We start from the raw sequence: 22,674 nt of genomic DNA on the forward strand, positions 1-22,674 counted from the left end.
TCAAAACATTGACCATGGAAACAGAGAACAACAACAAAAAACATACTCGGGGAAAATGTGATAGAAGAAAGCAGGAAAGGATAGAAAATGGATGATCCATATGGTGAAGAATAAAAACATACCACACACCAAAAAATCAATTCCAAGGGCATGAAAAAGCCCTACATGAAAGCAAAAACATCACGCTTTTACAAAGAAATGTAGGGAAAGCATCTTTGACTTAAGGGTTAGGGACTAATTCCTTAAACATTAAATAAAAAAGAAAAACAGTGGCGTTCCCATCGTGGCTCAGTGGTTACCGAATCCGACTAGGAACCATGAGGTTGTGGGTTCGATCCCCTGGCCTCCCTCAATGGGTTAAGGATCTGGCGTTGCCGTGAGCTCTGGTGTAGGTCACAGACGCAGCTAGGATCTGGCATTGCTGTGGCTCTGGTGTAGGCCAGCAGCTACAGCTCTGATTCGACCCCTAGCCTGGAAATCTCCATATGCTGCGGGAGCGGCCCAAGAAATGGCAAAAAGACAAAAAAAAAAAAAAAAAAAAAAAAAAAAAAAAAAAAAAAAGGAAAACAGTATAGAAAGATAGTGACAAATTTGACTCTATCAATTAAAATTAAAACTTGTTTTTAATGAAAGACACCCTAAACAAAGATTAAAGGTAAGCCCGAGACATGGAGAAAATATTGGAAATACAGATACTTGATTAAGGCCTAGTATCCAGAATTTAAAAAGAAACTACAACTCCTTAAGGGAAAAAAAAAAAGGCAAACAATAATTGCCAATAAACACATGAAAAGATGCTCCAGGTCCTCCCAGCTAATAAACTATAAATCAAAACAACCAAAAAATACCATTACTCACTTATCAAGGTGGCCAAAATTTTATTTTATTTTATTTGCTTTATAATGATTTTTATTTTTTCCATTATACCCAGTTTACAGTGTTCTGTCAATTTTCTACTGTGCAGCAAGGTGACCCAGTCACACATACGGTGACCAAAATTTTAGAATTATGATCATAATAAGTGTGAGCAAAGGTGTGGAGAGATGAAACTTCTCCCATATGGCTTTGTTCCCGGTGGTAATCGCTGTGAGCTAGAGACTCTGCTTCCTGGCATATAATCTATGGAAACCATAACGGCATATCATGAAACAGGAGATTTACAGACCATAGATTGCAATGTTGTTCGTAATAGCACACAATAAGGGGAAACTACCTATATGACCATAAGCTTGGTTAAATAAGTTATAGTATTATAATAATACCATGGGATATTACATAAGAATTGAAATGAATGGATATTAACATAAACATATCTCAGAAACATAATGAATGTAAAAAGCAAACTACAGAAGAACAGGTATAACAGGATACCATTTGTATAAAGCTTGAAAGTATATAAAAGAGTCCTACTTGTTATTCTTAAGACACATGTTGTGAAGCATAGTATAAAACATGAATGTGAATGATAAACACCAATTTATGATGATGGCTACCTGAGGGTAGCTTAAAGGTGGGCTACCTGGATGATTTCAATTATAGTTGTCATCTTTTACATTAAAAAAAAAAAAAACCTAAAGCAAATCACTCAAAATGTTGAGATTTGATAGAGGTAGATGATGGGCAGATGAGGGTTCCTTGTGTTATTTTCTCTCACTTGGTACATCCTTATAGAATTTCATAATCCATTTTAAGAGATTTAAAATGGGCTTTCCCTTCCACCACAAAGGAAGGTGAAAGTCTAATGGTTTGCTGTTCAGGCACTGATGTATGACCTGCCACTTCCTTCCAACAGCCCAGGAGAGGTATCCTTAGTACTGCACCCAGGGCCCGGCTGCAGAAGGGCATGCAGTAAATGAAGATGGAAAGAAGGGAAGAATGAATGGATGAATGGACCTGTGTTGGGAAAGAGAATATGCCCGATCATATACACTGTGCCCTTTCTGTCATTAAATCATACTTGGAGAGTCATTTCCATCTCATCCATCTCACTCAGCCTGAGTTGCCATCTAGTCCAATCATTCAGGGGAATTACATTTAGGGACCATTTCTTGCAGGACAGCGAGGAGCTACAATTTAGTCCTGGCTGTGCTCCGAATTCATGAGTGGATTTTTTTCAGCAGCATGTGATGCCCAGAAGAATGATCCTCTCTCAGAGTAGGGCACTGCTGTCTTTCTTATATTAGGGAATAATAATAACCACCAACAAACCCAAGGAAGCAGAATCAGCAGGGAGACCTTCCTCTTTAATTCAGGAGCTCTAATGAGTCACAGTCCCACCATGCAGAGGACACAATTCTCCTTCATCAATAGAAGATTATCCATGTCGGGTGTATTTTCTTCTGCAGCCTTGCTGCTATTTCTCCTTCACTTCCTTCTCTGGTGCTGCTGCTCCTCTCTGTACCTGCATGCACACACATGTGAAATATATGTCAGAAGGAGGATCCAAACTGCTTTATTCACTTGGCTGGCTTGGAATTCTAAGATGCCTTGGGTGTCATTCCAAGGAAATGTAATATGGACCAGGGAGCTTAACTGGTTGGCAATGGTGCTAATGAAGGTAAAGCCTTAGGGTCCCTCCCCCAAAGCCAGAACGATGGACGCCGTTCAGCAGATAGAGAGCATCTTGAATGTCAGCAACTGTATCGTCGTTTACACGGGGAGCGACGTCAGACGAGGTAGGATGGTGTGAATCATGGCAGATATACCACCACCAGGGGAACTCAAAATTGGCCCCACCCTGGTGAGTCTGCGGATTCCTTTGATGAGAAAAGGAGGGTGTCCTACACGGCTAAAGGCAATGAGTGACGTCCTAGCTCACTTATAAATGTGGAACTGAGGAAGCGGCCTGGGCCAACATTACCATCTTTATTGCTCACAAGTAGAAAATAGAGACCTGGTCTTTCTCACTGTCATTTTTGTGACTTTTCTGACTCTGAGGGTACCTAATGAGGAAGAATGTGCCAAACTCCAGCAAAGAGAAATTTCGGCTGAATCTTTGGGGAACAAAAATAATCATGGTGAAATCCATTAGACCATGTAGTAGGTTCCCAAGGGAGGTGATGTAACCCTCGTAGCCACAGTCATTTCAGTGTGACGGAAGCTTGCATTTGTGAGCAGACCCCCGGGGAACAATCCTGCCCTGAAGAGGGGATGGGAAGGTGATAGGCCAGATGACCTAATAGATCTTTGCCGACTTAATTTCTGGGACTGTAAGATCCTAATTAAAATGAACGATATTGCCTATTATGAACTCATTACATTAATATTCTGTAAGGTCTCTAGGCAGCCCAAGAGGGGTTTAACTGTTTCTTCTTGCCAGAGAGTCAGAGTCCACGAGCCACCTTAACTGTGTACCTGTGCCCACACACAGACTTCTTCCCAACAGTGCTTGACTTGAAGTCTTTAAAAGACATTAGAGCGCATATTATGAATTAACATTTTATTTGGAGTAATCCAGTGGGATGAGAAGCATGCTTTAATATCCTTGAGAACGCTCTGACAATAAATATTCTTCTGGCAAATAACACAATGGCAAGCTGGTCCTGTGATGGTGGCAGCTGTCTCCCCATAACCCCCAGGACTGAAACTGGATCTCTCACATGCACCCCCGACTTTTCCCTTTAGCTTCAACTGATGATTGAAAGGGAATGTGGATAGCTGGGGAAATCTTAGCAGAGGTCCTGCCATCATGGACCAGCCCAGTTTTCCACTTATGGTAGCCTCGCTTTCTTGACTGTCCTCTCAAAATACACACTCCAGTGAGCAAATTCAGACAGGACCACTGGTGGGCTGGCCAAGGCTGCTTTGAGAACCACTGGTGAAGGTGCCCAGGGCACTTTACCGCCAAAGTAGCAGCAATTTAGGGCAGGTGAAAAAGCTAGGTGATTCCACTGCCCACATGTGTTCCAGCTGCAGGACAAGAAGAAAGGGTGGTGACAGCCAGCCGGTCAGCTACTTTATCAGTCTTGTCCCATCTTAAGGATTCCCCCAAAGGTTCATGATGGACCACCGAACCCTACTTGTAGAAGTAGACACTGGGATGCATCAGAGAATATCAGGCTCTACCCATTTTAAATTTAAGTGGGCTTTGATTAGCCTGCAGGGAATTTCCATGGAAACTGGCAAGCTCACTTTGCCACAGCACAAGGGTATGACATCAGGTAGGCGGGAGGACTGGAAAATCCCTGTCCTTTCCAGAGTCAGTGGGTGTCACCTCACTTTGAAGTCATCCCTGGCTCCTTCAGGCAGATCCCAGGAGCTCCCATTTCCATTAGAGTGTTTCTAATATGTAATTGTCCGGGTGCATATCAAATCCTACCGGCATGGGGGAGACTCTGGTACTTTATCTGTTTCCCCCAGAGTATAGCTCAGTTCCTGGTATAGAAAGCGCTTCATAAAAACGTGTTAGTTTTTTACAGTGATATCTTAGAACGCTGGCTTCTTCGTCTGTGAAGTGGCGTCATAATAACTACGCAAATGACTGTTCTCAGGATTAAATGTCAGAATAGAAAAAGTACTTAGGGCAGTGGCCAGTACTTAAATAACATGTATTTCATCCCCACCCCCCACTTTTTTTGGTATTGGAAAATTATTTCTGGTTCTGATAGATAACAAGCAAAAAGTGTTTTTTAAAATAGCAAATAAACCAGAATATTGCACACTTGAAGTGGTTGTGTGCCAGTGTTACTGGACTTCTAGAATAGGTCAGCAATGGTATCCCACCTAGCATGTGGAGGTTATATCAGCTCCAGCCCAAATTCCTGGGCATTCAGACCTTCTCCTCTTCATGCTTCGTAAATAAGGGAGATTTCTGCAATGTTCAGACTTGATTCTATTTCAGACATCCATGAAATAAACTTGGAGAATGGGTAAGCCATTATCATCAGTAATGATAAAAATGACTACTGGGAGGTGGCCCTGTTTGTTCACTGGTCCTCAAAATTTCACCTGTGTTGTCCCAGAATAGCTCCATGTCCTCCCTGTAAATGCCCCTAAAGGGATCGCCTTCTTTGCTTTACTTCTACAAAAGAGTTCCGATAGGGGTGATTTGTAAAGGAGATCTGTGTAGGCTGCCCTGGAGTGAGATGCTGGCTTTGCAGGGCCATCCTGAGACTGTTTGGCAGGGACATAGAATCGTCCGCTTCCAACCAGGGTCAGGTTTCCACATTCCTGGCAGCTCTGAATTTTACCTCTTCCAGAGGGACTTACATCACTGCGTGCCCTGCAGCTCCGTCCTTTCTGCTGTCCTCTGACTGCTATCCCAGGCACTGGACCCATGAGAAGCAGAGTGGAGGCTGAGAAGAGGAGCAGGTGAATGTTACCCGCACCCAGTTGCCCCTTGAAAGCATGTCAGAGGCCGATTTCCTCTTGCTCTGTTGTGAGCCCAGTACCTGGCAACGGATCTGGCTTTCCAGCCCAAGCCCAATGCCACCTGGGCCAACATCCCTGGGTTCCCAGTTTTTCCATGGTCTCATCTCTCAACCACGTGAAATCTGTGTTGTCCTGGAGTCAGTGAGCAACTATCTTCTCTTTCTCCTGTGTTTGATTCCAGCTGAACTCCTGACTTCTGCTAGTGCATCCTCATTATTGGCATTGTCGCCTTGAAGGGCAGAAATTCCCCTACTCCTGCTCTGTTGCCCCAGCTGCCCTCTGCTGGCCATTGATGGGTATTGTGGTCAACCCTTTGTCACCCCGGGCATGGCACAGGAACTCTTTCTTTGCTCTTAACTAATTCTCAGGCTTTCTTTTCCTTCTTTTAAAAAAATGTGGTTGTACACTCTCAGAATTTTTCAAGCAACACTGAAACCCCCCACTTCTCCGTGCTCCCAGTGACCTGTCTCCTGGTTCCGCCATAAAGCATCTCGCACAGCACCAGGCACTGGCCAGGGCCTTGATTGAGTTGATCGTTGGTGATGTTGCCGAAATGGACATGCAGCACTGCTTGGGGTTTGGGGGAACTTGACAAACTGGAGGGCTTTGTGTTAGAGCAGGGTTTCTCAAACTTGGCACCACCGACATTTGGGGCCAGATGCTTCTGTGTTGTATGGGTCTCTCCTGTGCATTGCAGGACGTTTAGCAGCACTGCTGGCCTCCACCTTCCAGATGCCAGTAGCTCCTGTCCCAAGTTGGTTGTCCTCGCAGACAACCAAAAATGTCTTCTCCAGACACTGTCAAATGTCCTCTGGGGGGCAAAATATGGTTGAGGACCACTGCATTCGGATGTTGATACAATAGGCCCGCCTTCCTCAGAAGGACTTTCAATGCTTCAAGGGCAGTCTGTGCTCTGGGGCCATTCGGTGCTTTGAAGGACACCCTAGTTTCCTTTGGAGATGGATACTCGGCAGCTGCATGTGCTGGGGAGGGGGTCTCATGGACAGCGTCTCTCCTAAGGGCTTTCCATGAATCCTCCGGCTTCCTGCCGCCTGTCCTACGCTAGCACTCAGCTCCATCAGGCCCAAGCTCTACCTTCCGAGCCTTCCTGAGCCTCATCACTCAGGTGTCTCCTCCCTCCCCTTCCCTCCCTCACCAGCCACCCCTCGAGCTCTGGGCAGCTGCAGCCTCCTCTTGCCCAGGACCTCCATCCACTTTCCCCCTCCCACTGATTGGCTGAAAGTCTCTCCTCTGAGGGCCCGTCTTCCCTTCTGCGTCATTGTGGGCTTATTCTCACGACACCCTCCGTGACAACATGGGTTGTAATCTCTTCAGAGAGAAAGAGAAGTTAACCATGTGAGGCTGAGCGGTCATCTGTGACCAGAAGCCACTCCTCCGGCCACGTTGGAGCCCCCCCCATCTGCCTCCCCCAGCACCCCGGACTCAGGCCTCCGCAGCATGTGCTCAGATCACCTGTCTTTTGTCCATCCTTCGGACTGGCCTGTGTGCTCTTTAATTCAAGCACCGTGTCTTTTGCATCCTTGACATCGCCAGAGCTGAGGAGAGAGGCGTGCCCACTGCATAAGACGTGTTCAATAAAAGATTGCTGAATGCACGAATAATTCCAGTCTTGGGAAAAACATTCCTTAATTGAAATTCAGCAGCAATAGACTTTCGTGAACTTTAAGAAAGCTGAGGACAGAGGCTTTGACCTTCTTGTACATGTTTCTCCTCAAGGAGCGTATCTCTGCTTTAATATGTCAGAAGCTACATTCTGTCTCTGTGGTTACCTGGCATCTTGGACGGGAACATTCCTGATCTGTTTGTGATCCACTGCATTCTGCGGTGGGATGAAATCTGTTCCCCTGACAGCCGGGCTGGTGTGCCCCACTGATACTGCCACAACATGAATGCTGCAGCTTAATCCTATACCCTGACACAGAGACACCTTATTCTCAGTTTCAATTAATAGGCTATTGATGGTGTCCCCTTAGACAGCCATCTAAATATAAAAAGCAGGATGAACTAAGAGAATAAAGGCAAACATCACTTTCTTTGTAAAGGGTTCCATGATAGGATCTGGGAGCCAGCCCAACTTTACGGAAATCACTCAGAAAAATCAGACAAGCTTTCCTTCCTAGGGAACTTTTAAATTTGGAAAACCACCATCTTTGTCAGCTTTGATTAATATTTACTGGTGTGTGTCACAACTCATTTTATTAGCTCTTCCCTGGGACTATTAACAAACTCAGTAACAGAACATGTAACGGGACAGTTACGTTACAATTGAGGAAGCAGGGGTATTCAGAGACTTGGCAACTGGCTTAAATCCTGGGATAAATCTGGTGTCAGGCTGAGATTTGAAGGCACAGGTCTTTCATATCCAGTTACCAATGCACCGAGGAGGGCTGCTCCCCTGGGTCAGCTCTGGGGATTTGCCCCCCTGTCCCCAGTGCCCACCCATCAGACAAACTGAGCCACCTGGTAACTCCCCCTACACCCCGCCCCCCTCTGCAAGAAGCAAACTTCCAGAATGAAGAGGAAGCCAGCTCATGTTCCTGACACAGGTCACATCTCTCATTGGATTGTCCACTGGAGCATGTCACAGTCTAGACTGCATATGAAAGACAAAAAGCTCACTTGTCATCTGCCCTTCACTCTGCAGAGAGACTGCCCGGGAAGTGCCATGAAACGCTGCGTTACATATTAATTAGGAGGAACATATGTAGCATTGCTAAGCCAGGGGCCACGTGTGGCCGAGGCAGACTCACCAGAGTGAGTGAAGCTAGGGGCTAAACAGAGATCTGTTCAAGATGTAGGTGACAGGTTCTAAGGTCAGAGGCTGAGACCGAATCCTGAGATCGTCTTGCCTGCCTCCATGTAGCCTTCCGGCCCTCCTTGCTCCCTGGTGCTGCCCTTTGCAGCCCAGCTAGGTTCCTGTCCCATCAGAAGCTTCCTGGGCCTGAGCTTACCTTCTCATTCTCTGCTCCACGGCCCTTGAGATGGGTTGGGGAGGAGGCGCATCTGCTCCGTGGAAAGCAAGGACAAATGCGCGGAGCAGTCTGGGAGCAATGCACACACCTGAAAATACCACTCAACAGGGAGACAAGTCACACGCCCACCCCTTTCCTCACCCCTGCCCCTGGCCCCTCCGCCTCTGTGGACATGGCTTTCTGGGAGCGTTCATGAGAGGAACGTTATTCAAAGCTAGGGACAGAAGTCAGAATCCTAGATTGCTGCCTGCCCCTACTAGCTGTGTGGCCTTAGGCAAGTTCCCTAACCTCTCTGAGCCTTGCGTCTTCCTTAAACTGAGAATGATAGTACCCATCTCATCTCTGATGCAAGGTTGAACAAGATCCTGAGTACTGTATGGAAAGCATACTCCACAAACATGAATTATGGTGATGATGCTTTTATATTCAGCTATGTCAGGTATACCCTTCAAGCCTCAAGCCGAGGTCAAAAGACACAGAACCTCACACAGCGTGAGGCACCCAGCTGCTATGGTTATCCATAATTATCATAACTATGAGGATTCGCTGTCCTTCTTGCACCATTATGCTCTGTCAGGTAGAAAGACTGGGATACACCAGGTTATCACCCCAGCAGCCTTTCTTAGGCACTTGGAGCGTTCTTACCACTGGGTAGACCTGGTGGCGGGCACACAAACAGATTGAACACATTCCCTCCCCCTGGAGAGTGAACAGTCTAGAAACTAGAAAGCAAGGCAAAAGTTGGAAAAACAGCATCTTCTGATCCAGCAGTAGTCAACCTTTGCCAGCTAAGTGTCTAGAAAGTACACTTATATTGATCTGTAGTGCTACCCCTTACTATGACTCCTTACCAAGCCTCTCATTTCTTTCTCTTTTTTTCCTATTTATTTATTTTTGTCTTCTTAGGGCTGCACATGCCGCATAGGGAGGTTCCCAGGCTAGGGGTTGAATCGGAGCTGTAGCTGCCAGCCTACCCCACAGCCACGGTATCTTGATATGTGTTTTCTTTAGATTTGGAAACTTTTCCGCCATAATTTCTTCCAATATATTTTCTATCACCTTTTCTTTTTCTTCTCCTTCTGGAATCCCTGTTATGCATAGATTGACTCACTTTATGTTATCCCATAGATCTCAAATTGCTTTCATCTTTTTTCATTTGATTTTCTGTCTGCTCTCCTGATTGGGTGATTGCCATTATTTTATCTTCCAAGTCACTTATTCCTTCCTCTGCATTATTCATTCTGCTCTTCAGTGCCTTTAACTCAGCTTGTTTCTCTGCAAATGAATTTTCTAATTTTTCTTGGCTCCTCCATATATATATATATATATATATATATATATTTTTTTTTTTTTTTTCTATTTCTTGGGCCGCTCCTGCGGCATATGGAGATTCCCAGGCTAGGGGTCAAATCGGAGCTGTAGCCACTGGCCCTATGCCAGAGCCACAGCAATGCGGGATCCGAACCGCATCTGCAACCTACACCACAGCTCACGGCAACGCCGGATCCTTAACCCACTGAACAAGGGCAGGGATCGAACCTGCAACCTCATGGTTCTTAGTCGGATTCATTAACCACTGCACCACGACGGGAACTCCTATTTTCTAATTTCTTTCTAAAGGAATCTGCATTGCTGTTCATATCTGCTCTTAATTCCTTCATATTCACTCTTAATTCCTTCAGTATTTTCACTCTCTCCTTTTTGAACTTGGTGTCTGTTAGACTGCAGAGGTCTGTTTGACTCTTTGCTCCTTCAGGTGAATTCTCCTATTCTTTAACTAGGAATGGTTCCTAAGCTTCTTCATTTTGCTTATATTTTTCTTTTTCTGTGAATTTTGGAAAAACCACTACTGTAGTCTTGGAGGGCTATTTATATGCAAGAGTGCCCTTGAGTATTTTGTGTTTACTTTTTTTTTTTTTTTTTTTTTTTTTTTGGCATGAGGGCTGCTTTTGGTTTGGATGCCTGCTGTCTTCTTTTCTCCGTGCGTGCAGGCTGTTATCCTCATGCTGGTGAAGAGCCTGCACATGCTTCCAGGGAGATGGATGCAATAGACAGGGCTAGTAGCCAGTGCCTGGTTATGGGGCTCTTGACAGTGGTGAGGACCTCTGGGGAGGTAGCACTGGCTGCTCCTTGTTGCAGGGCCCTGGGAAGTAGCAGTGACCCTCAGGCAGGTGTAGGCAGGGCCCAGAGCATTTGGCAGTGGCAGCAGCAGGGCATGCACATTCCCAGAGAAGTGCATTGCCCTCCTCTGCGCCAATCCGTGAGGTGATTGGGGCTGCAGGTGGTGCCTATTCATGGACCCCTTGTGGTGGCAAATTGTGCCCAGCTCTCGAGTCTGAGATGGCTGGGGTTGTTTACCCCCGCTGCCTGTAGCCCATGCAAGGGGTGCCTTGCTGCCTGTAGTCCATGCAAGAGGTGCTCTGCTGCCCTTAGCCCTTGCAAGAGGTGCCCTGCTGCCCATAACCTGCACGAGAGGCGCCCTGCCACCCAAGAGCCTATGTGTGGGCAGAGAAAGATATTCCTATGGGGTCCTCCCCTCCTCCTCTCACTCTCCCCAACAGTGGTGCCTTGCTTCTCCTGCAGTCCCAGGGTTCTCCTGGGTTCCCTCAGCTGTGGCACTCCACTTCACAGCCCATGGCTCACTGCTCCCTGGGCCCTCAGGCTGTCCCCACACAACCAAGCCTAGTCCTCTCCCTGAAACTGATCACCGGAGCCTGAGTCTCAGTGCCCAGTCCCCACCTGAGTGTCTGAGGCTGTGGTGTCCAGGGCAGTGATTCTGATGGTTTGTGCAGCTTTCTCTCTGCTTTGCCCTCCTCAGTGTGGCTGCTGTGCTTTTCTCTGAGGTTTTGATGTCCCTCTGTCCCAGCTGGTCTCCCCATCAGTTAGGTGCCTTCCCAGGGTTCAGGTCCCTTTCCCCTTACACAGCTCCCTCTGAGGAGTGCTGGTTCAGCCTGATTCCTTGTTTTTTTCTCTTCTCATTCCCTCCCTCTCTTTCTTTTTTCTTTTTTTTGTCTTGTTGCCTTTTCTAGGGCCCCTCCCATGGCCTATGGAGGTTCCCAGGCTAGGGGTCTAATTGGAGCTGTAGCCACCAGCCTACGCCAGAGCCACAGCAATGCGGGATCCAAGCCACATCTGCAACCTACACCACAGCTCACAGCAACGCCAGATCCTTAACCCACTGAGCAAGGCCAGCAATTGAACCCGCAACCTCATGGTTCCTAGTCAGATTTATGAACCACTCAGCCACGAACAGGAACTCCTCTCTCTCTTTTTCCTTTTCTACCCAGTTATGTGGAGGGTTTTTTCCCCTTTTGTGGGGTTAAAGTCTTCTGCCAGGGTTCAGTAGATTTTCTATGTGAATCTTTCTACATGTAGATTTTTTGTTTGTTTGTTTGTTTGCTATTTCTTGGGCCGCTCCCACGGCATATGGAGGTCCCCAGGCTAGGGGTCCAATCGGAGCTGCAGCCACTGGCCTACACCAGAGCAACAGCAACGCAAGATCCGAGCCACGTCTGCAACCTACACCACAGCTCATGGCAACGCCAGATCGTTAACCCACTGAGCAAGGGCCGGGACTGAACCCGCAGCCTCATGGTTCCTAGTCGGATTCGTTAACCACTGCGCCATGACGGAAACTCCTACATGTAGGTTTTTTGCTTGTTTGTTTGTTTGTTTGTTTGATGTGTTTGTGGGAGAAGGTGAACACCATGTCTTACTCCTCTGCCAGCTTGGTCCCACCTCTCATTTCTTCTTAACAGAGGCGAGGAGCAACCACACGCCTCAGATTTCCTTTGTTGTCGAGGTCCCTTCCACCCACCGTCTCGCTCAAGAGCCTCCTGGTGGATCCTACTTCTTCACATCTTGAATTTGAGGAGAACAAGTCCTTTCTCTCCCTCGGGCCCATTGTCCATCCGGATGCTGGTGACAGCTCACTGGCCTGTGGCTCTTGTGTCTCCTCTTCACCAGTCTCCTGTTTGCAGCTACTTAAGCCAGTGCCCCACAACTTTCCCACTGCTTCGGAGGTGGCCTGGTTGTTCTCTATCCCTGATAATAGCGTTTGGCCTGTAAAAGCTAAGTCCAGTACAATATTTGCATAAGAGTTCAAGGCAACAGAGGATTTGTCATAAGGCAGTGGGTGATTAATTGTCAAATGAACTGCACAGACAGCCATGTTCTTACAGGAATGGAACCTTCCTGGGTTGTTTCTGGGAGTAAGTAGGGCATACATTATAAACAGGTGTAAATGAACAAGCTGGCTGAGAGGAAGGAGCTTGGAGTGGACACAGGAAATCCAAGGAATTTGCCTCTGGTGGGCAGTGACCAACGGTACCACACTGGAAATACTGAGCCATGAAGAGCTATTGCCATTGAAATTAGTCAAAAAGAGTTGAGTATCGATTATTTCATATGGTTCACCTTAAACTTTTGGAGGATTGGTAAACATTTTTATACTGAAAATATAACTTTTAAACTGAAAAGTTAACGTGGCTCTTTAAAATATAACTTTTAACCTGAAAAGTTAACGTGGCTCTTTCTGTGAATTGGAAGATACATCTGGAGCATAGTTTTGGTATCTTATTTGGCCATTAGTACTGACAGCTAACACTCATGGCATCCCTTCCATGTACGCTCCTCAGTACATGGCTTGTCTCATTTCAAATTCATAAAAGCTGTGAATTAGGTTAATATTTATTTTATATAGGAAAGCAAGGCTCAGAAAAGTTCATTAACTTGCCCAAAGTTATACAGTTGGTAAGTGATGGACCAAGTCTGTGACTCGAATATGTATGTATAGATCAGAAAGAGATTCTAAAACCATAGCCAAGGTCACTATCACTGCTATTACTAAATATTAGCTTCAGTTCCAAACTTCCAAGCAGCCAAAGCAAAAAGTACAGCACCCAGTCAGTTAGTCTTCACTGCATTTTCAGGAGAGACAACATTTTTCCTGGCACTGAATTCTCAAAGGGGTGTCTCAAGCTGGCCCTTAATCATGGTAGTATCAGCAACACCACTTCCATATTCCATTCTGGTCTGCCCTCCAGTGAGGCCTCCTCTGAGAGCTCTGGTCTGGCTGCCCCATCTGAATCCACACCCTGTGCTCAAGCACTCGAGGAAATACAGCCTCTGATTCTGCCCTGGGTCTGGACCGGCTTTCTCTTAGTTACATGTTAAGATTGTATCTTCAATTCCTATCCGAAATGGGTATGGAAAATAACACACGAAAACTGTGCTTACTAGAAAACTGGACCCTGTCCCCTGCTCATTCGATGAGGACTTACTGAAAATCCACTCTCAGCAGGACACTGTTTAAGGCAAAAATCACGCAGCAGGGAACTGCACAGGTAACATTCTAGCCCTATGGAGCCTCTATTTTTGTGGGAGGGCAGATAACACATAAAGAAATAAATATATTCCGCCAGGTAAGGCTAGGTGCTGGGAGACACGTAAGCAGGCTACAGGAGAGTGTGTGCTATTTTAGGGAGGGCTTGCTCAGGAAGCCGCCTCTGCATGGCTCAGCTTTCATCTCATGCCTTTCTATCTGACTGCATCACCTTTTCCTTAGCAACACAACACGGAATAAACATTGCAGAACCAAATGCCTTCCACCAAGTTGACCACTGAGCAGGGCAGGAAAATGTTCTGCTACTATTTGAGGCAGAGATTTTTTTTTTGCCAAATTGCTCGAAACAAAAATAACTGTTCGTACCAGCCCAGTCATTTCAATGGTAAATCTAATCTGAACCTAAGTTGTTGAATCCACACTTTTTCTGAATTTCCTTCCTGGATGCCAGAATAGAGTCATTTATGTAGCCCTTAGTATGGGCCACACCCTCAATACATATTATTAGCTCATTGAATGAGATTCCAGTAATCACGAAAGAAAGAGGCAACAGAGCAGGTGGTTGGGAAGCCGGGCTCTGGAGTCTAGACCACCTGGGTCTATACCTGAACCCTAAGAATTCCTAGTTAGTGATTATAGGCAAGCTGTTTCACCTGAGACTGGTCTTCTTGTCTGTAAACTGGATGTGACAATAGTATGTACCTCAGAAGGTTATTGTGAGGGTATATATTAATTTGTATGTTTTGACATTGAGAATATATCCGGCATATAGCAAGTGCTTATTATTTTAACTCCAACTTACAGGTGAAGCTATGGAGACTCTGAGAGGTTAAGTAACTTATCTGAGGTCATACAGGTCATGAGTGGCCGTATCAGCATTTAAACCTAGGTTTTTCTGATTCCAAATTCATGCTCCTCCTTCTATGACTGCCTCTGTCGCCATCAGGAGAACTTAATGTTTCCTCTAAGAGATTTAGATCCAATAACCATAGCAAAATTATAGCGAAGTCAGAAGGGGTCATGAGAGACTGGGTCATAAATTGCACCAGTGAAAGATCGATCGGTAACATTTATCAAGTGCTGTTGTGCTCAAGGCCTCCCACTCAATAAACCCTGGTGACATAGGTCAAGTGGGTTTTGCCTTTGCCTGATTTTCCGCTTCATTCCTTCGTTTGTTTGTTTGTATAACACTTACCGAGCAGTGGGGGATTCCTAGGAATACATGAAATACTCCTGTCCATAGTTGGGGGTGGGGGGTGGCTGGGGAGAAAAGGGCAGAAAACGCAGGCAAATGACAAACCGGTAGAGTACGTGGTCAGATGCTCCAGATGGTGGCCCCTGTCACAGCAGGACTGGAATGAGAAGCAGGAGCACGGTTGGTCCAAGGTAGGGCCAGGCACAAAGAGTTTGATCTGGATCCTGCAGGAAGTGACCAGCATAAATTAGCCAGGGTCCTCTGAATCAATGGTGTCGCATTTAACACCTAGAAAAAAAAGGGTTACCGAAGTAAGTGATGGGCAAAAACATTACAAATTCAACACATGTTTTGGGGGTAAGCGTTGATGTGATGGCGCCATATTTATAAAATGGGTTTTAACCCAGCAGCGTTGTTACAGGAAGAAATCTGAATCAGACACTCTCATGTTAAAGAATTTCTTTGGTTCGGTGACTGTATCCATCAGGATGAGGTCAGAAAGTTTTAATAGATTAATAAAAAGAATTGTTAACCAGCTATGTTATCAACTAGGTCACTAAACAGTGTAAAGACAACTTGACTGCATCACAGAGGTGGCCACTGCCGGAAGCAGCTCTCATGTCTATGGACAGCAAGGAAAGAGGTTGGAATTATTAAAACTTAGAAACGGAGGCGCTGGGCTCTGTAGGGACCAGGACCTACGCCTCTGAGGAGAGAGTGCTGACCCACTGCTGGTGTCTCTTGGGGGACACCGCGAGGCTGGTTCTGCGAGGGTTGAAGAAATTGCAAACGGGACTCAGCTGCTGCTGCAGGAACGTGAGGAAGAGGGCTGGGATGCTCCTCCCAGGAGTAGGAAGCAGACGAGGAGTCAGAAAGTGGCACACAGGAAGGAGACTGTCCCTTCGTCCTCCTCTAGTCTTGCAGCATCTTTCTAGCATTTCCTCTGGCCGGGTTTAACAGAGAACTCACAGTTAACTCATCGTTGTCAACACAAATGAGTGAAGACACCACGGGGACGAACATGACGTCAGCCCTCACCCTCAGCCTGGAGGGGAAGACAGACCGGGAAACCAGACAGCACAGGGTGGGATGTGTGATACCAGAGAAGGAACAGCTTTGGAGGGAGCACTGAATTCGAAATGATTATTCTTAGGGGAGCAGATAGGAGAGACGTCATAGATAATTCTTGAACTAAAGCGGTTTTGTGGGCCAGGCAGTACTTCTCACTGAAGAGAACATTCCACACAGGAGCAGCCTGAACAAAGCCATGGGAGCAGGAAGGAGTGGGGGGCAGTCAGAGTTCCCGAAAACAATTCAGCCTGGCTGGACTGTGGGATAAGACATGAAGGATGTGCTAAGATAAAGTTCATGAGGCCCACAGGGGTCAGATCCTGAAGACTTTTCTACGCCAGCTTGTTTGAACCCTACTTTCAGAGCAGGAAAGATTTAAACCAGGAGAGTGACATGACCAGCATTGTGTTTGAATGACACCTCCTGATTCCTCATGGAGAAGAAGTTACAGGAGAGCCAAGGAGGCCAGTTAGGAGATGTTGTAATATTCCCGTTGTGCAATGGTGAGACCCGATCGATGGCAGTAGGGATGGGGGCGGGGGGAGGGACAGGCAGGAGAAATGCTGAGGGAGTAGAAATGAGAGAAGCAGGAACTGCAGCGAAATAACTACAGGAGTCTGTGTTACTGGCTTCGGCCTCTCCATAGATGACAGGCCCTGCTCCATGATGAGTTAGCAGAGGTTGCCCTGTGGCTGAGGGAAGAGAGCCAAAGGATAAGATCATGACTTGGGTTTTGTGCCCATGGACATTGCAAATGAAGAGAAGGAGAGTAGTACCTTAAAAGGCCGAGGAGTTGATGCTGAACTCACCTTTAATAGGACTTACAGACGGAGGACATCCGCTCCTGCCTGCTTCCTAAGAAGGTGTTGCTCATTAGGAAGATGAAAACCACGCAGCAAGTCCAGGAATGACCTCCGGGATCTTGACACTTTCAGAAGATGTTGTCATCATTTCCCAGGCTATCATTTTTCCCTCTGTCCGTGTGATGGCAGGGAGGCCTGTGTTGGCAACAGAGCAAAAGGACCGCAAAGACCAACATGTGAATGGACTTGTCCTGGTGCGTCATGACTCATTCCTTAGCATGACTCCTGACCCGAAGCCTCCTCCTAAGTAGATGTCCAGAAATTGCTTTTAAAAATATTTTATGCTGTGACGGAAGGGAATTCAAAACTCAGAGGATGATGTCATAGCTCTCTTTAAGTTCTTGGGCGTGATGGCTCTCACAGCTGTTTCCATAGGCGACTGTCATTACGAGAGCCTGTGTTTTCCCTCTTTCATGTCTTTGGCATTGACATAGCAAACATATTCATAGAAGTAATAGAAAGCCAGCACGACAATAGAATTGTTCTTTTCAGGATTTCTAGAAGGCCTCCTTGGCCCTTGGTCTTCTCTTTATGTTCATTCAAATCATCTTCCTTTACAGACGACATTGTTTCTTGCAAGGGAAAAGATGGAATAATTTGTGGCCATGCAGGGGATTCGTGGATGTCCCAGAATCCGCAGAGCCACCTTATCTGTCTTATCCCTCTACCTCTGTGACATCTCTTCACATGCATTTTCATCCAGCCAACCACGCAGCACTACTCTGCAGAGCCCAGCTCAATAGCACCTCTTTCTCCCCAAATACTGCAGCCCACGGCACATCTCTGAGCTCCTGCGATGTCAGGACGGTAACTCCTTTGGCCCAAGTAGCCCAGAGAGCATGCCATGGCATCGCTCCGGGGGTGTAATCTGTCTTCCTAAACAGAGCGCCAGTCCCAGGACAACAGAGACTCTCAGCTACTGCTTTATGTGCATTGTGCATGCATTACCTCAGTGGTAGCCCTGACCCGTGTGCTCCTGGGCTAAGCCCTCGAGGTCACCAGCGTTTACCTACTGGCTGATCTCTGTCCCCTCTGCTGTTTACACTCCTGCCTCCTTGTCGTGCGCACGCACGCACACGCACACACACACACACACACAGAGGATTGAGTAAACTGCTTCCTTTCTCTGATCACCCCATTTATCTCATTTATTCCTCCCCACAGGTGAGCCACGTTTTAAAATTTGCGCCATCCTGACGAACTCTCTCTCTCTTAGTAACATAACGCGCACGCACCTCAAGGTAGACCCCGTTTGATAAATGGGATGCAACACAGCTCTCAGAAGGAAATCAGCTGCCATAAAAGTTAATGCATTTAGTTCGTAAAGAAGAACTCTCCCCCCACACAATGGTAGCTTGGAAATTGGTGGATTCACTTTACGACCTTGTTTATTAGCCAGAACCACGCCTTGTTTGCTCCCTGCGATTTGTTTGGGATCATTAGGAAAGGGCTCCTGGGTGCCCTTCGCTGACACTTTATACACCAGCCTTACACACAGACCCTGAACACGAAGGAAAAGGCAGTCCTTATTTCTTCTAGGCGTTGATTTCTTCTTTCTAACCAGTTAGTGCCTGCGTCTTTCTCAAGTAGTTCATATTTGCAGATTTTCTGAGCATTTTTGCAAGACTGTGTTAGTTCATTGGAAGATGGAGCACAATTAACAACACAGTAAAAAGACTATTTGGGGAGTTCCTGTTGTGGCTCAGAAGAAAATGAACCTGAGTATCCATGAGGTTGTGGGTTCGATCCCTGGCCTCGCTCAGCAGGTTAAGCATCTGGCGTAGCCATGAGCTGTGGTGTAGGTCGCAGATGCGGCTCAGATCTGGCATTGCTGAGGCTGTGGTATAGGCCAGCAGCTTCAGCTCTGATTCGACCCCTGGCCTGGGAACTTTCATAGGCCAGGGTGTAGCCCTAAAAAGCAGGGGCAGGGAGACTATTTGGGATACAAGGTCAGGTCAGAGCTGAGTTCTAACATGACTCTACAGAATATTATTTTCCCTTTTAGGTAGTTGCCTCTGCCCTGAAAAAGTAGAGGAGAACTAACTGTCTCCTACTCTCAGGAGTGGCTGGCTGTCAGAAATAGGGTTTAAAAGAGCAGCGGAGAAAATATGAGAAAACCTGCTTACTGAGAACCCCGCTTCCACCTCTTCAGGTGCTTTAGCTCCGTCTCAGAGGGTGCATGGGAGAAAAAAGCCCGTACAATTTTTCACTTCAACCCCTTACCTCTGATGGCCACACTGTCTCCTCCTCCCAAAACCACCACTTTGCAAACACAAACATGCGATGTCTTACCTTTGCTTCTGACCTTGATTTTTAGTGACAGTATGTGTTGGGTGAAATGAATTTTTTCCCTTCTATTCTGTATTATAACTGGGCATGGCCTATGTGCCAGAGGATGTGGTGAGAGATCATTTTCCAATAAAGGGGTAAAACTTGTACTGATAACGCTGCTGGTAATTCCCTCTGGGCTACCCCCACGCCATCATTAATTGGTAGCTTTTCAATGGTAAAGTCAAATGTGTTGACTCTGGGGATTGTTTGAGCTTCAAAGGAGGTTGGCCTAGTGGCTCTATGTTGTCCTGGATGACCTGATGCTCTGCCTTCGTGGATACATGTCATCAGAAGGCTGTTTTCTCTCATGGGATCACCATGGCTGCCGCCGTTCCAAGCTTCAAATCCATAAAGCACACCATCCAGGAAAGAGTCCTTTTCTTTCCAAGCATTTCAGTATATGTCACTTGGCCATCACTGAGCTAGTGGCTGTAGCCGGGGAGATGAGCTGTGCTGCTCAGCTTAAACAAGGGAGCTGTGATTCAGACCAGCTTCCCCTGAGACATTTACCTGTCCCCAGGACTCATGTCTTTTTTAATTATATCTTTTCACCAGGCCAGGCCTTCTTGTGTCAGACCTAGTTGTTTTCTAAGAATTTCCGGCTGAGCTGAGTAATGTCTCTCCTCCATTCAGTCTATTTAGGTGCTGCTCACACCTCTCTACTATTACCCACTTTTCATCTTTACTTCCTTTCCTTTGGCATGTCCTCGGATTCTGTTTATTATCTTTGCAGTACAGATTAGACGTTCTCTTCCCTACTGGTAGGATTACCCCCCAATCTCCCCCCCCCCCCAGCAAGATTTCTCCATATTCCCCCAAATTCCACTTTCCCTAGGACTCCCAAAACACACTCTTCCATCCCTACTGTGACCCATCAGATGAGAAGCAGAAATAACAAATCATGCCAGAACCCAGACCACCGGCACCAACAGTGGATGTTCGGTATTTTAGAGCTGAGTGTAAAGTGCCTTGTGTTTATGCTTCCAGAATGGCTAGGTTGTGTTTCTTCTACACCTTAACCTTTGCACCTAAAATTTGAGCAGCGCTGGCTCAGCATCTCTTTTCGACAAGTGAGCCAATCAACAAGAACCAAGATGCTTGAATCTTGAATTCAGGGACTTGAACCAGAACCACAAATCTCACAGTGAAATCTAGTCATTAATAATGGAATGCAGCTTGGGATATGCAGATTATCTTGGTATTCAAATAGCCCTCAAACGTTGAGATGCTTATCTGATTTTCAAGATGGGAAATATCCTTCTCAGGATCTTAGTCTCCTCCAGGATTTGATGGTCGGGTATGAAAATCGTTGTGGTAATTGTGAGAAGGATTTTGGACATTTTTCAAAACCTATTATTATCATCATCATTGTCATCTAAGATATGTTCCATCCACGTGCTCCTATGGTTTAGGGTAACTTCAGTCAGTGAATGTTCTCTAAGAACTCTTCCCTATCATTCCCAAAGCAGTGCTCTGAAAATTGTGTTTTATAAACATAGTCAGAAATGAATAGACATTTCTCCAAAGAAGATATACAGATGGCCAACAAACACATGAAAAATGCTCAACATCGCTGATTATAAGAGAAATGCAAATCAAAACTACCATGAGATACCACCTCACACCAGTCAGAATGGCCATCATTAATAAATCCACAAATAACAAGTGCTGGAGGGGTTGCGGAAAAAAGGGAACCCTCCTGCACTGCTGGTGGGAATGTAAACTGGTACAGCCACTATGGAGAACAGTTTGGAGATACCTTAGAAATCTATACATAGAACTTCCATATGACCCCGCAATCCCACTCTTGGGCATCTATCCAGACAAAACTCTACTTAAAAGAGACACATGCACCCGCATGTTCATTGCAGCACTATTCACAATAGCCAGGACATGGAAACAGTCCAAATGTCCATCGACAGATGATTGGATTCGGAAGAGGTGGTATATATACACAATGGAATACTACTCAGCCATAAAAAAGAACAAAATAATGCCATTTGCAGCGACATGGATGGAACTAGAGAATCTCACACTGAGTGAAATGAGCCAGAAAGACAAAGACAAATACCATATGATATCACTTATAACTGGAATCTAATATCCAGCACAAATGAACATCTCCTCAGAAAAGAAAATCATGGACTTGGAGAAGAGACTTGTGGCTGCCTGCTGGGAGGGGGAGGGAATGGGAGGGATCGGGAGCTTGGGCTTATCAGACACAACTTAGAATAGATTTACAAGGAGATCCTGCTGAATAGCATTGAGAACTATGTCTAGATACTCATGTTGCAACAGAAGAAAGGGTGGGGGAAAAACTGTAATTGTAATGTATACATGTAAGGATAACCTGACCCCCTTGCTGTACAGTGGGAAAATAAAAAAAAAAAAAAAAAAAAAAAAGAAATGATAGGAATCAAGGAACCCAACAGAAAGAGCAGATGGTTGCCTTTTGTCAAAAGGAAATCCTTTAGAAACTTCTTCTGTTCAAAGAATTAAGAGAGATAGGTCCAGCCCCAACTGCTGCTTGGATCTCTGTTGGCTCTTGGTTAACATTGATTGAAAAGCTTTGGGTTCAAGGTAAATTTTAAAAAAAAAAAAAAACTGTATTAATCCATTAAGGTACAATGTTGTCCAACAGGGGCTTGGCTGAACACATGAGTGGACAGACTGAAGGGTAGGGATGCCAGAAACCAAATAACGTAAAATATGAGTGGGAGAATCTAGATGATGTGTTTGTGAGTGTTCGCTATCTACTTCCTTCCAGTTTTCTTTATGTTTGAAATTTTTAAAAATGAGATATTGGCGAGGGGGTTCCCGTCATTGCTGAGTAGTTAACAAACTTGACTGGTATCCTTGAGGATGTGGGTTCAATCCCTGGCCTCGGTCAGTGGGTTAAGGATCCGGTGTTGGTTGTGTGGTGTAGGTTGCAGACGTGGCTTGGATATGGTGTGGCTATGGCTGTGGCTGGCAGCTTCAGCTCTGATTCAACTCCTAGCCTGGGAACTTCCATATGCCTCAGGTACAGCCCTAAAAAGACAAAAGGAGAGAAAGAGAGATATGAAAAACAGGGCCTTGAACAACAATGAGATGTACCAGATGAGGGAGAGTTAGTACAGGGACGGACTGATGGAAGAAGCCTCTAATCAATGGCGGGGGTGGGAAATCTATACAAGCACAGGCATGATGGGGTGGGGTTGGTAGTCACTAAGCAGAACAAGAGGAAGTAACCCTCAAAGATGCCTGTGAGAGACCATCAGAAGGCAGACAATAGATACATCAACTGGAGGATAAATTCTAATACAGTCCTCTCACTGCTGTTAAATTCCTCTTTTCTAAATGTTTAAGCCAGAGGGAAGAGAAAGCCCTGCCCACTGTGTCAGTGCTCTGCCTAAATTACTTCCTTTACTTTTTGCAACATGCATGAAAGCAAAGGGTTTTTTGTTGTTGTTGGTGGTGGTGGTGGTTGGCTGGGTTTTGGGGGGTGTTTTTGTTTTTGTTTTTATT

At 46.0% G+C, this 22,674-nt stretch overlaps 2 long non-coding RNA genes across 6 annotated transcripts in view; one reads left to right on the plus strand and one right to left on the minus strand.

Annotated features, from left to right (window-relative positions):
* The window catches only part of LOC106505031 (uncharacterized), a 250,221-nt gene that overhangs the window by 121,129 nt on the left and 106,418 nt on the right, over positions 1-22,674 (plus strand). The gene's annotated exons all lie outside the window — the stretch shown is intronic.
* On the minus strand, positions 862-17,737 carry LOC110255527 (uncharacterized). Of its 3 annotated transcripts, none has more exons than XR_014816512.1 (3): positions 16,783-17,737; positions 15,008-15,126; positions 862-2,401 (listed from the first exon to the last, which is right to left on the minus strand). It is a non-coding gene; the product is annotated as an uncharacterized LOC110255527 (long non-coding RNA). The 3 variants fall into 3 exon arrangements; XR_014816511.1 differs by having other exon boundaries at positions 15,008-15,190; XR_014816510.1 differs by lacking the exon at positions 862-2,401 and having other exon boundaries at positions 13,041-15,190.

This window comes from Sus scrofa, chromosome 9 (assembly GCF_054392235.1).
Source record: "Sus scrofa isolate SSC_HxYL_T2T_F1_AM1 chromosome 9, Sscrofa_HxYL_maternal_Yorkshire_Landrace_v2.0, whole genome shotgun sequence".
NCBI lineage: Eukaryota > Metazoa > Chordata > Mammalia > Artiodactyla > Suidae > Sus > Sus scrofa.